The sequence below is a fragment of the Macaca nemestrina genome, chromosome 9 (genome assembly GCF_043159975.1).
Source record: "Macaca nemestrina isolate mMacNem1 chromosome 9, mMacNem.hap1, whole genome shotgun sequence".
Lineage (NCBI taxonomy): Eukaryota > Metazoa > Chordata > Mammalia > Primates > Cercopithecidae > Macaca > Macaca nemestrina.
Window position 1 is genome coordinate 40,026,954 of NC_092133.1, and position 17,084 is coordinate 40,044,037.

Consider the following 17,084-nt stretch of genomic DNA (forward strand, 5'->3'; position numbering starts at 1 on the left):
AAGTTATGCAAGGGAATAGGCATAAGCTGGGACTGTCCTAGGCAAACTGAGACAAATGGTCACCTGAATTCTAACTTGATTAACACATACTTTTGTCTTGTCTTAAAGAGAATTTAAGGCTGGGCACGGTGGCTCAGCTTGTCAGGCTAGCACTTTGGGAGGCTGAGGTGGGAGGATCGCTTGAGCTCAGAAGTTTGAGACCAGCCTGGACAACGTAGACCCTGTCTCTATCAAACAAAAAAAAAAACATAATAATACTTTTAAAAGAATTTAAGGCTACTTACAAAAATATCTGTAACAGGTTTTGTTGTCGTTGTTTTAGATAGGGAAATTTCAGGGAAGGAGGGTGAGGGTAGTAGACCGCGATTATAAAGCAAGAACCAGGAAGCTTCCTCAAATATCTGGAAAGTCAAGTGCAGTTTCACAATTGCATTCTAAGATTTAGTTGTGGAAAGGGTTTGAAGAATCCCCTCCTCTTAAATGGTGAAAATGGTGGCTAGGAAGTGTAGTAAAGAAGAAAGAAGTGTGATGATTTGAGAAGGAAGTACCCTGACTGCTCCACTTTCAACACGTTCAACACCATCCTGGAAAAGGGAGAAGAAGAAGAGAAGAAAATGGGTACTACACCAGTGTTGACCAGGTGACTAAAGGTGGTGAGATGGTTTCATACGTGCAGTTTATTCCCTTTAACATCCTTCCCCTCCACTGCTGACCTTCATATATAAATGGTATCAGTTATATTCATTCTCCCATTTAGCTGAGAGCCATGTTGACATAAAAGGCAACCAATGAGAAAAGTGCGGACCAGGCCGGCCTGTAATCCCAGCACTTTGGGAGGCTGAGGAGGGCGGATCACTTGAGGTCAGGAGTCTAAGACCAGCGTGGCCAATATGGCGAGACCCTATCTCTACTAAAAATACAAAAATTAGCCAGGTCTAATGGCGGGTGCCTGTAATCCTAGCTACTCGGGAGGCTGAGGCAGGAGAATCGCTTGAACCCGGGAGGTGGAGGTTGCAGTGAGCCAAGATCACACCATTGCACTACATCCTGGGCAACATGAGCGAGACTCTGTCTCAAAAAAAAAAAAAAAAAAAAAAAAATGCGGACCAGACTAGAAGTCAGAAGACATGGCTGTCCTGAAGCTTCACCCAGCAGAGGTGTGGGGCCGTTAAGGTCTCCCTTGAACATTGTTATTTCAGGTCTTTGGTGATGATAATGATGTTGAGCTGGTGCGAGATAGATCTCCATAGTGTGCAGGATGGGCCAGAAATCCCCACTGTGGAGGAGACTAGTTCAGAGCCTATTGAAGTGGCCCAGATGAGATTCTGACCCCAGGTAGAGAAGGCAAAGAGGAAAGATGGATTTTGAGGTGGCTAGGAGATGGAATGTGCAGAACTTGTTGACTAGATGTGAAAGAGCATTGTTTCTGTATGCAAAATCGTGCAGTGTTCCAGCACACACTCTTCTGCTTCCGAAGTGATTCAATCTTCCAGTGAGAACAGGAACTCTCACTGTGATGCCAGGTAGCCACAGCAAGGATGGCACTGCCATAGTTCTGGTGTCAAGAAGGAAGAAGGAAGATGAAAGTGGAGAAGAGGTGGGGTTTTTTTACCTGTCCCTGCTAACCACTGAAAGTCCAAGATCCTCACCATCCCCATGGCAGCAGGTGGAGACTTCCAGGTATTTCCAGGAGGAGTCAGACTCCTGGTTTCCACTGCTCTTTGCATGTCAGGGATGTTCCTAAGTGAGACGTTTGTAAGTCAGGGACTGTCTTTCATAACAAGCTGGTATGTTGGTACTGATTTGAAGGACTGCTTTTTTTTCCCCAAAAAATTCATGGATTCTTAACCTTTTAAACTAATGGACCTTATGACTTGGGAAATGGCAGTTTGTTCCAAACAGCTCTAATGTTTTGTTTTGGGAAAAATCAGTACTGTGGGACATAAGATCATGTTTCTAAATAATCTTGGTTGTAAATGAAAGATGGGACCAGCAAAAGAGAGGTCATTTAGGATAAATGTAGGATAGAACACTGGAGAGGCAAAATAAACTGTTCAAATAAGTAGGAACTGACTCTGAAAATATAACAGAAAAAAATGCCAGGAATAGCTCCTCAAAAAATTAGACACAGTTACTACATGATCCAGCATTTCTACTTCTAGATATATATTCCCAGATGTAGTGAAAGCAGGAAATTGAACAGATATTTGTACATTCGTTTTCATATTAGTATTATTCACAACTGCCAAAGCTGGAAACAACTGAAATGTCCATCAGTGGATGAACAGATAAGCAAAATGTGATATAAAGCATACAGTGGAATAGTATTCAGTCTTAAGAAATGAAATTCTGACATGCTACAACATGGATGAACCTTGAAGACATTATGCTAAGTAAATAAACTGAACATAAAAGGACAAATATTGTATGATTCCATTTATTAGCGGGGCCTAGCAGAGTCAGATTCATGAGACAGAAAGTAGCATGATGGTTCCCAGGGTCTGGGATGTGGAGGGAATGGGAGTTAGTGTTTGATGGGTGTGGCATTTCAGTTTGGGATGGTGAAGGAGTTTGGTGGATGGATGGTGAAAGAGTTCGGTGGATGGATGGTGGTGATGGTTGTTCAGCCATGTGAATGCACTTAATGCCACTGAGTTGTATATTTAAAATGGTTAAAATGGTACATTTTATGCATACCTTATTAAAATTTTTAAGGAGTTAAAAATGCCAGGGAAAACAGTTCTGAGAGTTTGAACTGTAATCTGTGCAGACAGTTTAAAGCCCTTATCAGATTTTTGAAGTTTCTTTGAAGTCCTGTGTTCTATTTTTAAAAAGGTATGACAATTTTCCATTCTGGTCCCTAATATATCTTTTATCTTCATACCATTTTTCATGTAATGCATTCAGCTAGTGTTGTTTGAGTGCACACACTGGACAGCTTACAATTCTTAGCAGTGGTGGAGTGGGGAACAAAAGAGACAAGGCTTAGGACCTGATGGGGATTGGGTGGGGGATGATGGAGAAATGGAGAAATGATGCTAGCATTACCTAGCATCCTGCAAAATCCATGCGCCAGAGGTGTGGCACTCGTTTAGCTCCCGGCTTTCTGTTCTCTCCTGTTGGACAAATTGGGCTGGGAGTCAGGATGCTCCCTTTCAAAGGAGCTCTGACGATGTGGCCAGGACATTCTCCGGTTCTTTGTTGCTTTCCTACTCTCTGATCTGTTCCCATGCTGCAAAAGGCAGCTTCTGTATAAATGATCTCTGACACCCCAGGGAACTTGTATTTTTCTTTGAGAACTTTCTGTTTACAGATTCTCTGAGAGTGAGGATGCCTGAGCTTTAGACTTGGCCCTGGATGTTGCTACAGAATTCACATTAACCCCAGATTTGTCGTGACTTGAGATTTGGATTCCACTCAACTCTCATTTTGATAATTACCATTTATGAAAGAATCAAAATGTGCCAGGCACTATTGAGCTCATCAGCTCATTTAATACTCAGGAGAGCTTTATCTGGCAGTTTTGCTTAATAGTTAAAAGCAGAGCTCTGGAGTCAGAATGCCCAGGGTCCATTCCTGGATGTACCACTTACCAGCCTTGTGACTTCCAACACATGACAGCCCATTGCTCTGAGCATCTATTTTCACACCTATAAAGTAGAATAATAATAGTATCTAGCTGTTGCGGGGATAAAATGAGATAATACTTGTAGAGTACCTGACACTAAGTACTCTTTTTTAAAAAGTATGCATTTTATCATCCTCATTTTATAAATGAGAAAATTGAGAGTCAGAGATGTTAAACCAGTTGCCCAAAGTCAAACTGATAGTGAAGGGCATAGGTAGGATTGAAACCCAGGATCATCAGACGCCTAGGTGGGTGGTCCTGATGACTCTGCTCTATTGTTTGCCCAGAGAGCTGAATTGCCAGGGTTGCTGGTTTCTGAGAGGACCTCATTAGAGCATAGTTTCTTTCACTCGATGTTCTGGTTTGAACCCTGAGACCATTGCGATGGCAATACTCAATGACAACTTTCCACACTATAGTGGTGCTGTGTGATGTGCACTAGGCTTATGGTGTCTCTCTAGCATCTTAACTTTCCTAGAGTAAAATGCTATGAAATAAAGAAGAAAAATAATTTTTATCATGTTAACAGAAGCCAACCTCTGTCTTAATCTGCTATGGGAGCAGTCATATTCCAGTGTCTACAGCTCTGATCTCTTCCTGACTCACTTCTGCTGTCCAAACTATGGGTCCCAGCTGGGTCCCACAGGGGATGGAGGCTGTTCATAGGCAATTTGCAACGTGAACACCTTCGTATAACTCGGACCTAATGTTAGTCCCTTCCTGAATCGTCTGCATGCCTCAGGCACTCTGTTATTCTCCCTCTGCTCCTTCTTGCTCTCTGCTCTATTTCTCTGTACCCACTACTGGATGTTCCTCCAACTTCTGATTCTGTGGAACAAAAAGGGCAAACGTTAATTTCTACTAAGATGAGACCTCAAGGAGGAAGAAGGCTTAAGCCAAGTGTCAGTGAGCAGAGAATTCCAATACCAAACTACAAAGCATGATTTACTCTACAGACAAACATATGTACACACACACACACACACACACACACATACACACACAGTGCTTGGCTACCACAACCCAATAAGAGAAGCCAGTTCTAGTCCCCTAAAGGAGCAGCAGCAATTTCACCTTTAGTGGTAGTAAGGATAGAAAGCACTCAAGAAGTTCCATTTACATACAAAACCATATATATTTGCTTTGTATATTTGTATATTAGCTGGGACTACAGGCATGTTCCAACACATCTGGCTAATTTTGCAATTTCTTGTAGAGACAAGGTCTCACTATATTGCCCAAGCCGGTCTCAAACTCCTGGCCTCAAATAATCCTTCCACCTCTGCCTCCTTAAGGTGCTGGGCGTGAACCACTGTGACTGGCCCCAAGCCCAAGTTCTTAACCATTACTGCCCTAAAACAACAAATGCTTTTAGGCAATTCTGGTTTGACAAGGTCAATATTTCCTTCAGCCTCCATAGTGTGTGTGTATTCATATTTGTCATACATTTAGATCTAAATGTATGACAAATATAACAATAGCTTGCTTGAAGGATAGAGAGGAGTAAATAGGTTATAAGTTTCTTTAAATATATGCATTATTAGTATTTTGTTTAGGACAGTCAGTTACCTCTTAAGGAGATTTAAAAAATGAGGAGAAAAATCTTTTATGTATACTCAAATGTTTACGTCTTCTGAAACTCTTCATTCCTTTGTCTAGAACTATATGTGATACATGTGGTATCATTTTCCTTCAGCCTGAGGAACTTTTAAAACATTTCTTGTAGAGTAGATCTTACAGAGTAAAAAAGGTATTTATATTTTGTGTTTTGAGGAATATATGTGTTGGATATACAGTTATAGGTTGACAGTTTTTTTCTTTTGAGACCTTAAAAATCTTGTTCTATTTTCTTCTGGCCGACTTGTCTCTGATGATAAATCAGTGTTAATATTATCTCTGTCCCACTGTTTTCTCTGGCAACTTCTTTTTAAAGGTGATCAACCTTATGTCATGTGTATTTTATATTTTTAACTTTTTTATTTTTAATTTTTATGGGTACATAGTAGGTGTATATATTGATGGAGTACATGAGATATTTTGATACAGGCACATAATGTGTAATACTCCCATCAGGGTAAATCCATCACCTTAAGAATTCATCATTTCTTTGTGTTACTAACATTTCAATCATACCCCCTCAGTAATTCCAAAATGTGTAACAAATTATTGCTTACTGTAGTCAAATATGACTTTTGTGCTATCAAATATGAGATCATATTCATTGTATCTAAGTATATTTTTGTACCTACTCACCATCCCCTTTTCCTACCCCTGCCCCCACTACCGTTCCCAGCCTCTGGTAACCATCCTCCTGCTGCCTGTCTCCATGAGTTCAATTGTTTTAAATTTAGCTCCCACAAATGAGTGAGAACATATGAAGTTTGTCTTTCTGTGCCTGGCTTATTTCACTTAACATAATGTCCTCCAGTTCTATCCATGTCATTGCAAATGACAGAATCTTATTCTTTTTTATGACTGAAAAGTATTCTACTGTGTATATGTACCACATTTTCTTTATCCATTCATTTGTTGATGGGCACTTAGTTTGATTCCAAATCCTGGCTATTGTGAATAGTGCTGCAATAAACATGGGAGTATAGATATCTCTTTGATATATTAATTTTCTTCCTTTTGGGTATAAACTTAGCAGTGGGGTTGTTGGATCATATGGTAGTTCTATTTTAGTTTGTTGAGGAATCTCATACTGTTTTTATAGCGGCTGTACTAATTTACATTCCCACCAATGTTGTATGAGGATTTCTGTTTCTCCACGTCTTCACCCCCATTTGTTATTGCCTGTCTTTTTGATAAAAAATATTTTAACTTGGGTGAGATGATATTTCATAGTAGGTTTAATTTGCACTTCTGTGATGATCAGTGATTTTGAGCACATTTTCATATACCTGTTTGCCATTTGATGTCTTCTTTCAAGAAATGTCTGTTCAGATCTTAAGCTCATTTTAAAATCAGACTATTAAATTTGTTTTGTTTCCTATTAAGTTGTTTGAGCTCCTTATATATTTGGGTTATTAATCCCTTGCCAGATGGGTAGTTTACAAATATTTCTACCCATTCTGTGGGTCATCTCTTCACTATGATGATTGTTTCCTTTGTTGTGCAGAAGCTTTTTAACTTGATGTGATCCTCTTTGTCCTTTGTTGCTTTGGCAGCCTGTGCTTTTGGGGTACTGCTCAAGAAATTTCTGCTCAGACCAATGTCCTGGAGAGTTTCTCCAAAGTTTTATTTTAGTAGTTTCAAAGTTTTAGGTATTAAATTTAAGTCTTTAATCCATTTTGATTTTATTTTTCTATATGGTGAGAGATAGGGGTCTATTTTCATTCTTCTGTATATTTATTGCATCATTTATTGAAGAGACTGTCTTTTCCCTATTGTGTGTTTTTGGCAACTTTGTCAAAAATGAGTTCACTGTAGATGTATGGTCTTATCTGGGTTCTCTATTCTGTTCCATTGATCTATGTGTCCATTTTTATGCAAGTACCATGCCGTTTTGGTTACTATAGCTGTGTAGTTTAATTTGAAGTCAGGTAATATGATTCGTCTAGTTTTGTTCTTTTTGTTCAGGATGGCTTTGGCTATTCTGGGTCTTTTGTGGTTCCATATAAATTTTAGGATTGTTTTTTCTATATCTATAAAAAATGTCATTGGTATTTTAATAGGGATTGTATTGAATCTGTAGACTGCTTAGGATAGTATGGACATTTTAATAATATTGATTCATTCAATCCATGAACATGGAATATCTTTCTGTTTTTATTATGCCCTGTTTAATTTCTTGCATCAATGTTTTATAGTTTTCATTGTAGAGATCTTTCTCTTCTTTGGTTAAGTTTATTCCTAAGTATTTTATTTATAGCTGTTGTAAATGGAATTACTTTCTCAATTTCTTTTTCAGACTGTTGCTGTTGGCATATAGAAATGCTACTGATTTTTGGCCAGGCGTGGTGGCTCATGCCTGTAATCCCAGCACTTTGGGAGGCCGAGGTGAGTGGATCACAAGGTCAGGAGATTGAGACCATCCTGGCTAACACAGTGAAACCCCATCTCTACTAAAAAATACAAAAAAATTAGCCGGGCATGGTGGTGGGTGTCTGTAGACCCAGCTACTTGGGAGGCTGAGGCAGGAGAATGGCGTGAACCTGGGAGGTGGAGGTTGCAGTGAGCCGAGATCATGCCACTGCACTCCAGCCTGGGGGACAGAGCAAGACTCTGTCTCTATAAATAAATAAATAAATAAATAAATGCTACTGATTTTTGTATGTTGATTTTGTGTCCTGTAACTTCACTGAATTTTTTTATCACCTCCAATAGTTTTTTGGTAGTGTCTTTAGTTTCTTTAAACATAGGATTATAACATTTGCAAACAAAGATAATTTGACTTCTTCCTTTTCAATTTTCATGCCCTTTATTTCTTTCTCTTGTCTGATTGCTCTCGCTAGGACTTTCAGTCCTATGTTGAGTAACAGTGGTGACGGTGAATATCCGTTTGTTTCCAGGAATTTTTCAGTTTTCTTCTTAATTTCTTCATTGGCCCACTGGTCATTCAGGAGCATATTGTTTAATTTTCATGTGTTTGTATAGTTTCCAAGTTCTTCTTGTTATTGATTTCTAGTTTTAGTCCATTGTGGTCAGAGAAGATATTTTATATGATTTCAGTTTTGTTTTGTTTTGTTTTTTTTGTTTTAATGTTTTAAGACATTAGGCTGGATGTGGTAGCTCACACCTGTAATGCTAGCACTTTCGGAGGCCAAGGCAGGTGGGCCACTTGAGTTCAGAGTTTGGGACCAGCCTGGGAAACATGGTAAAACCATGTCTCTACAACAAATTACAAAGAATTAGCTGGGCATAGTGGTGTGTGATTGTAGTCCCAGCTACCCAGGAGGCTAAAGTGGAAAGATCACCTGAGCCTGGGAGGTCAAGGCTACAGTGACCCATTACAGTGAGCCTTGGTCACACCCCTGTACTCCAGCCTGGCAACAGAGTAAGACCCTGTCTCAATAAATAAATAAATAAACAAATATTGACTTTACATATCTGAGTGCTCCAGCGTTGAGTGTATTTATATTTACAATTGTTACATCCTGTTGTTGAATTGATCCTTTTTCCATTATATAATGACCATCTTTGTCTCTATTTATAGTTTTTGTCTTGAAATCTATTTTATCTGATATAGGTATAGCTACTCCTGCTGTTTTTCTGGTTTTCATTTGCATGGAATATCTTTTTCCATCCCTTTGTTTTCAGTCTATGTGTGTCTTTATAGGTAAAGTGTGTTTTTTGTAGGCAACAGATTATGGGGTCTTGTTTTGTTTTGTGTTTTTAATCCATGTAGCCAGTCTATGTCTTTGGATTGGAGAGTTTAGTCCATTTACATTCAGTGTTGTTAACGATAAGTAAAGACTTACTCTTGCCATTTTGTTATTTGTTTTCTGGTTGTTTTGTGGTCTTCTCTTCCTTTTATCCTTCCTGTCTTGCTTTTTTTGGAAATGATTTTCTTCTGGTGGTGTGTTTTGATTTTTTCTTTTTTGTGTGTGTGTAACTGTTGTAGGTATTTGATTTGAGGTTACCATGGGGCTTGCAAATAACATCTTGTAGCCCATTACTTTAAGCTGATGACAACTTAACTGTGATTGCAAAATTGAACACAGAAACTAACAAACAAGCAAGGAGAAAACTAATACAAATTCAATACTTTAACTTCATCTCCTCTCTTATGTTTTTGTTGTTTCTGTTTATACCTTATAATACTCTCTGTGTCTTAAAAATTTGTTGCAGTTATTATTTTTGATAGTTCATCTTTTTTAGTCTTCCTACTCAAGATATAAGTAGTTTGCACACCACAATTACACTGTTATGATATTCTTTATTTGTTTGTGTACTTATTGTTACTTACCAGTAAGTTTTGTACCTTTAGATGATTTCTTATTTCTCATTAATGTCCCTTTCTTTCAGATTGAATTCCCGTTAGCATTTCTTATAGGACAGGTCTCGTGTTTAAAAAATCACTCAATTTTTGTTTGTCTGATAAAGTATTTATTTGTCCTTCATGTTTGAAAGATATTTTCGCTGGATATAATATTCCGGGATAAAAGGGGTTTTTTCAGCACTTTAAATATCATACTACTCTTCTGGCCTGTAAGGTTTCCACTGAGAAATCTGCTGCCAGACATATTGGAGCTGCCTTATATGTTACTTATTTCTTTTGTCTTGGTGCTTTTAGGATCTTTTCTTTATCCTTGACCTTTGGGAGTTTGATTATTAAATCACTTGAGGTAGTCTTATTTGGGTTAAATCTGCTTGGTGTTCTATAACCTTCTTGTACTTGAATATAGACATCTTTCTTTAGGTTTGGAAAGTTCTTTGTTATTATCTCTTTGATTAAATTACCCTATTCTCTCTCTCTACCACCTCTTTAAGGCCAATAATTTAGATTTGCCCTTTTGAGGCTATTTTCTAGACCAAGTAAGCATGCTTCATTATTTTTTTATTCTTTTTTCTTTTGACTCCACTGACTCTGTATTTTCAAATAGCCTGTCTTCAAGCTCACTAGTTCTTTCTTCTGCTTGATCAGTTTTGCTGTTGAGAGATTCTGATGCATTTTTCAGTTTATCAATTGCATTGTCTAGCTCCAGAATTTCTGCCTGACAATTATTTCTGCTTTTTAATTATTTTAGTCTCTTCATTAAATTTGTCTGATAGGATTCTGAATTTCTTCTTTGTTTTATCTTGGATTTCATTGAGCTTCCTCGAAACAGCTATTTTGAATTCTCTGTCAGAAAGGTTACATATCTCTGTCACTCTGAAACTTGTCACTGCTGCTTTATTTAGTTTGTTTAGTGAGGTCATGTTTTCCTGGATAGTACTGATGCTTGTGAATGTTTGTCAATGGCTAGGCATTAAATAAATATTTATTTTTTTCTAATCCTTGCAGTGTAGGATTGTTTATATCCTTCCTTCCTGAGAAAGTTTTCCAAGTATTCAAAGGGAATTGAGTGTTGTAATCTAAGTCTTTGGTCACTGCCTGGCAACTTTTTATCATTAGTTTTCATCAATATGTGTTGATATAATTTGTAGTTTTCTCTGTTTTTATTCTGCCTGAGGATCATTGAGATTCTTGGATCTCGGGATTGGTACTTTTCATCAAATGTAGAAAATTAGGAGCAGCAATGCCTCCCTAGTCTCACAGATGCCACTGCCGCTCCGACCCCTTCACTCCTCAGTTGTGCAATGGGCACGTGCAACAATGAGAATGAGTACCTCTTTAATGTTATCCTTATTGGAGATTCTGGTGTTGGAAAGAATAATCTCCTGTCTTTATTTACTCAAAATGAGTTTAATCTGGAAAGCAAGGGCACCATTGGAGTAGTTTGCAACAAGAAGCATCCAGATTGATAGGGAAACAATAAAGGCACAGGTATGGGACAGAGCAGGGCAAGAGTAATACCAAGCTATAACATAAGCATATTATCATAGAGATGTAGGTGCCTTATTGGGTTAAGACATTGCTAAACATCTCACATACGAAAATATAGAACGATTGCTGAAAGAACTGAGAGATCACACTGATAGTAACATTGTCGTCATGTTATCATGGACAAATAAGGGTGATTTACGTCATCTCAGGGAAGTTCCTATAGTTGAAGCAAGAGCTTTGGCAGAAAAAAATGATTTGTCATTCAATGAGACATCTGCTCTAGACTCTACAAATGTAGAAGCTACTTTTCAGACAATTCTAACAGAGATATCCCACATTGTTTCTCAGAAGCAAGTATCAGACAGAGCGGAAAACGACATGTCCCCAAGCAGTAATGTGGTTCCTATTCATGTTCCACCAATCACTGAAAACAAACCAAAAGTGCAATGCTCTCAGAACATCTAAGGCATTTCTCTTCTCCCCTGGAAGGCAATGTATAGCCCATTTCTCAAGTCTGAGATTTAAATATTGAGGAGAACAAAAACCACCCAGTAATAGGCCCTGGAGACAAATATTTCTTAACTGAGGAATTTAGAAGGGAGCAAAGACCAACTGTTGACCACAAAACAGGCAAAACTTATCTGAAGAATTTAGAAGTAATTAAACTTCCCTAGTATCCAAAGTTGGCATCTGGTTCCAGGTCTCTTTTCAATTTAAAGTTTGTAAGTAACTAGACTTTGTATACATCTCCAGAATGCCATGTCAAAAGTCACTGTGTAATCCTTGCTTGACATTAAGGCACCAAAATTACTATAAATGTAATCATTTATTATGACCTATGTGGCTAGTATGGTCTCAATTACCCTCAAGCTTCTGCCTTAAAGTTCATAACTACCCCTAAGGAAAAATCCACCACGGTGCACTCCATCCTTTCACTGAGGTGCCTGCTGCACTCTCTGGCAACTTTCTAATAGTGGTTTCCTTTTTCAAACCTATACTATTGTCAGTAAATTCTTCTTACCAACCCATGAGTCAACCACTTCTTGATGCTGGGGCTCTGATACCTGGCCTGGCAAATATTTTTGTAATTCCTGTGTCATTTTTGTATCTTATTACTTCATACTTATGAATTTTTCCATATCTTTAGTGCTTTGATTTTAGTTTTATAAAATTATCCGCTTATCCAGAATGATTGCAACCTTTTTCATGCTATGGCTTCATTAGACTTAGCTTAATCAGTGGAATGTTTGGATTCCTCAATTATTGTTTACTTTTCATTCTGGAAGCCCATCACTACAGGACATAATAGAACTTGATCACTAGAAGCTCAGACCTATTGGTCTTGATCAAATCAAACTAAGAAGACAGTAGAAATAAGCTATCATTTTGCCACAGAACAGCTTATAGGTAATATATTCTTCTCTCAGTACAGTGTATATTTCCACAAATGTAAGGTGGCCCTATAAACATAGCAGGATTTTGAGAGCTTAAAAATGTTCCGTTATTCTGAAAGTCAATTTCTAAAATGCCTTAATAGGTTTATGTAGTTTAGTAAATTTTGTTTTTTAATTTTTGTAAGCATCAAAGTTGATTAGAGAGGGGGGCATGTTTTTTTCTGGAGAAGAATTATCTAAACAAACACAAAAGATTTGTTATGGTTTCGTGAGTAGTATGTTTATGGGGCCATACGTTAAATAATGTTTCCCATCAGGCTGGGAACTGGTAAGACTGGTGGAATCCCATCTGAGGTGCCTCTGTTGCAATGATCAGGCAGCCCAAACCATTTAAGCAATCTCATTTTCCAGCAGTAGATTATGTGGCGTTTTATTACTCAGGCACTAACTGGTTTAATACTGGTAGTATCAAATTTTGAAGTGTTAATTTTGTCTTAAAACCTTCCAGTAAGTGAAATGAAACCTAGTTTTATGACCATATCTACCAGCAGGCATGGATAATTATTTTGACAATGCTGATATTTGAGTTTTGCAGTATATTATGGAATATGGTTCAGTTAAATCTTTGGTTTCGGTGTGGCTAAAGAATACAATGACGAATTTCTGCTCAAATGGTACCACTTAAAGGCATGCATTCTCTTAGTATATGAAATGAAATAGCACCTTGAGTTTAAATAGAATGCATTTAGGCATTGTAGAGACTGGATATAATTTTCTTCCACTACATTATTAAAATCAATGGGACAATTAGTTTCTCATTCAGAAATGTGCATACTAATATTTAGTTTTGCTTTCTTGTGGATAATATTAAGCACTTAGCAGTTTTCTGGAAGTTGTGTCAGCTGTAATGATACTACTATTCAGGTTAGTGGGATATCCCCAAAAATATATGTAGGTGGGCTTGCTTAGATTACTGTGTTTCATGATTAATCTTTTGTCTTTTGCTTTGCTCGTGGTGTGTGGGGAATATGGAAGGCATTGTTGTAGTCAGTCACCTGGGTTTTCTTCTGTAGCCATTTTATTATTTTAGTGTATGGGTCATGAAGATATTATTATCTATCGGTGAATTGCTAGTTTATATTTTTGCATGCTCTGTAACTTGATTTTTTAGTTATTAATTTGGAACATATTCACATTCTAATAAGCAGTTATGGGGGGATTTAGAAAAATAAAATTAGTAGTCATTTCGTGAAGGATTTTCTTTGCTGCCCCCTTCCATCCTCCTAATCTCCCTTCTAATTTTACAATCGTACAATAGTCAGACTGCTAATTTTGTTTCACAGATCACCGAGACACTATTCATTTTTAAATCCACTTTTCTCTCCATGCTTCAATTTAGATAGTTTCTATTTCCTGTGTTCATTTCAGGTATTCTTTACCTGTAGAATTTCCAATTGGATCTCTTTTTTTTTTTTGGTTTGTTTCCATTTCTCTGTTTATTGTGTTCATGTTTTCCTTTAGATCGTTGAATATATTTATAACAACAGTCTTAAAGTCCTTGCCTGCCAGTTCTAGCTTCTCTTTCATTTTTGGGTCCCTATATTCAACTAATTTTTCTCCTTGTTAAAGGTCATATTTTCCTACTTCTTTTCGTGTCTAGTGAAGTTTTCTTTAAATTGGTTGCTAGATAGAGTTTAGATTTTATTGTCTTCCTTTAACAAGTGTTGAGCTTTATCCTGCCCTGTAGTTAATTTGTGGATCAGTTTGACCCTATTAAAGCTTGAATTTAACCTCTTCTAGGATAGGTCTACAGTGGCTTTTACCTTAAAGCTAAATATTCTTATTTATAAGACGTGGAATCGGGGCCGGACACGGTGGCTCACATCTGTGATCCCAGCACTTTGGGAGGCCAAGGCAGGTGAGTTTGAGACCAACCTGACTAGCATGGTGAAAACCCATCTCTACTAAAAATACAAAGCTTAGCTGGACGTAGTGGCAGGTGCCTGTAATCCCAGCTACTCAGGAGGCTGAGGCAGCAGAATCACTTGAATCCAGGAGGCAGAGGTTGCAGTGAGCCGAGATCCCGCCATTGCACTCCAGCCTGGGCAACAGAGTAAGACTCTGTCTAAAAAAAAAAAAAAAAAAAAAAAAGCCTGGAATTTCTCTTTGTGGTGATTTTGTGGTAAGTCATCCAAAACATTGTGAACTCCTCAGTTCATAGTTCCCTGGAAGTTGTTCTTTTCCCAGTAGGTTTGTTATTTATTTATTTACTTTTTGCTTAGACTAGGGTATCTTACCCTATGCTGAGTATAGCTTAGTATGTAGAGACAAAGACTCAAGAGGATCTTCATACATATTTCTGGAGCCTTTTCTCTATAGAGAGAGGATCTTCATACATATTTCTGCAGCCTTTTCACTATAAAGCATGCCAGAAATATGTATGAAGATCCTCTCAAGTCTTTGTTTACTTATTCCTCTCACTCTCCCTTCTTTCTTTCTCTCTTTTTTTTTTTTTTTTTTTTTTTTGAGGCAGGGTCTCACTCTGTTGCCCAGGCCGGAGTGCAGTGGCGTGATCTTGGCTCACTGCAATCTCTGCCTCCCATCCTGGGTTCAAGTAATTCTCTGACCTCAGCCTCCCAAGTAGCTGGACTACAAGTGCACACCACCATGCCCTGCTAATTTTTTGTATTTTTGGGGAGAAATGGGGTTTCACCATGTTGGCCAGGCTGTTCTTAAACTCCTGGCTGCAAGTGATCCACTCACTTCGGCCTCCCAAAGTACTAGCATTACAGGCATGAGCCACTGCGCCTGGGCTCACTCTCCTTTTTTATTGGTAGATTAGTGTCGTTCCAACTATTTGCTTAATGCTCTGCTCCTACTTTACATGTAGAGCTTATTCTTTTATGTTACAACTTTCTGTTATAGGATTATGTTTCATTATTTTTGTGAAGTAAATTTTTACACAAGTATAATAGTGGTACAGAAAAGTGCACAAATCCTGTGTATGGCTCAATAAGTGTTCATAAAGTGAATGTGTCCATGTAAACAACACCCAAATCAAGAAATAGAACTTATGACCAGTTCCCCAAAAGTCCCTCTTGTGACCCTCCCCATTGGTGCACTCCCCTCCAAAGGTAACTGCTAACCAGACTTCTAAAACTAGATATTAAATTTGCTTGTTTTTAAGCTTTATATGATGGGAATTGTACAGTATGCATTCTTTTTCATGCAGCTTCTGTCACTGATTGTGAGATTCATCCATGTTACTGTGTGTAGCTTTAGTTGATTCATTCTTTTATCTATATGATATTAGAGTGTATGAATATATCATGCATCTTTATCAATGTTGACTATTATAAGGGACATTGCATGGTAAAACTATAGTGTCTCTTGGCCATTTAACAAATTTCCATTGCAAAACTTTGGAAAGCCTGTTGGACCTGAGTTCCAAAAACTGTTATATCACACTCTGTATATATTGAACTCTAAAACTCAAATTTATGTTAATTCACAAATATTTATCAACTGTGTACTATGTGCCAAGTACAATGCTAAGACACTAGGGTTGGGGGCCCTTGAAGATTTAATAGTCTAGTGAGAAGGTGTAGACATGTAAGTAGATAATCACAATATACTGTAAAAAATGTTAGAGAAAACCATAACTATGGCTTCATTAAAAGTACTTTAAATGATGTAATTTTAAAAATATTCAGTTTCACAAAAGGCATCAGCCTGTATTAGGGGACTAATCTTCTGGAATTCCCAGAGATTATTTTAAAGATCATTTAGACAGATTTAGAAGGATTACAGAGAGTAACTCTTTTCAAACAGTCTCAGTGTTCAGTCAGTTGAGAAGATCCCATTATGCATCAAAGAAATGCCAGTGTTATTTCCCACAGGCTTTCCTTCCTCTGTGTTTCCCTTAAATACCCTCAGCCCCTTTCATTTCTTAATTATGTCTTCTCTCAACAAGCTCATCTGTTCTCTTGGCTCTAACACTTGTATCTATCTATGACCCCTGTATCTTTAACTCTACTCCAGTCTTTTTTCTGAGTCCATATGTAATTGCCCTGGCATTTAACCATGTATCAGGTAGCTTCACTGGCACATCAGTTCAACAAGAACATAACAGAACTGACTGCTGTCTACGCAGTCCACCCCTTCCTCTCTTTTCTATCCCAGTGGGGCCACTACTAGTCACTCAAGCTGGGGGCCATTTTAAAATCTATATCTTCCTTCACCCTCCACATCCAATCAACCATAAGGCTTGTTAATTTTACCTTATAACAATGTCTTGAATCTTTCCACTCTTTTAATTTCACAGCCACTATACTGATTTAGGCTTCTGCCATCTCTGGATTATTGCCACTGCCTTCTCACGGATCTTTCTGACTTTAATCTAGTTTTTCATACTGATCTATCTTCCAAACCATGATTTAGAATGCAAATCTGATCATATTGTTTTCTCACTTAGATATCTTCAATGACTCTCCATTACCCATAGTAGTAATTACCATAAGGTGTTCCCTAATTTGCTGCAGTGGATTAAGATGTGCCAAGGGTAGCCATGGCTGGACAGGTGTGTTGCAGCCCAGTGTACCAGAGGTGTTTCCATTTTCCATGTGTAGTA

The 17,084-nt window shown here is 37.9% G+C and overlaps 1 pseudogene; it reads left to right on the top strand.

The window, feature by feature from the left end:
* The first annotated feature begins 7,920 nt into the window (after positions 1-7,920).
* On the top strand, positions 7,921-14,312 carry LOC105480039 (ras-related protein Rab-11A pseudogene; annotated as a pseudogene).
* The last annotated feature ends 2,772 nt before the right edge of the window (positions 14,313-17,084 follow it).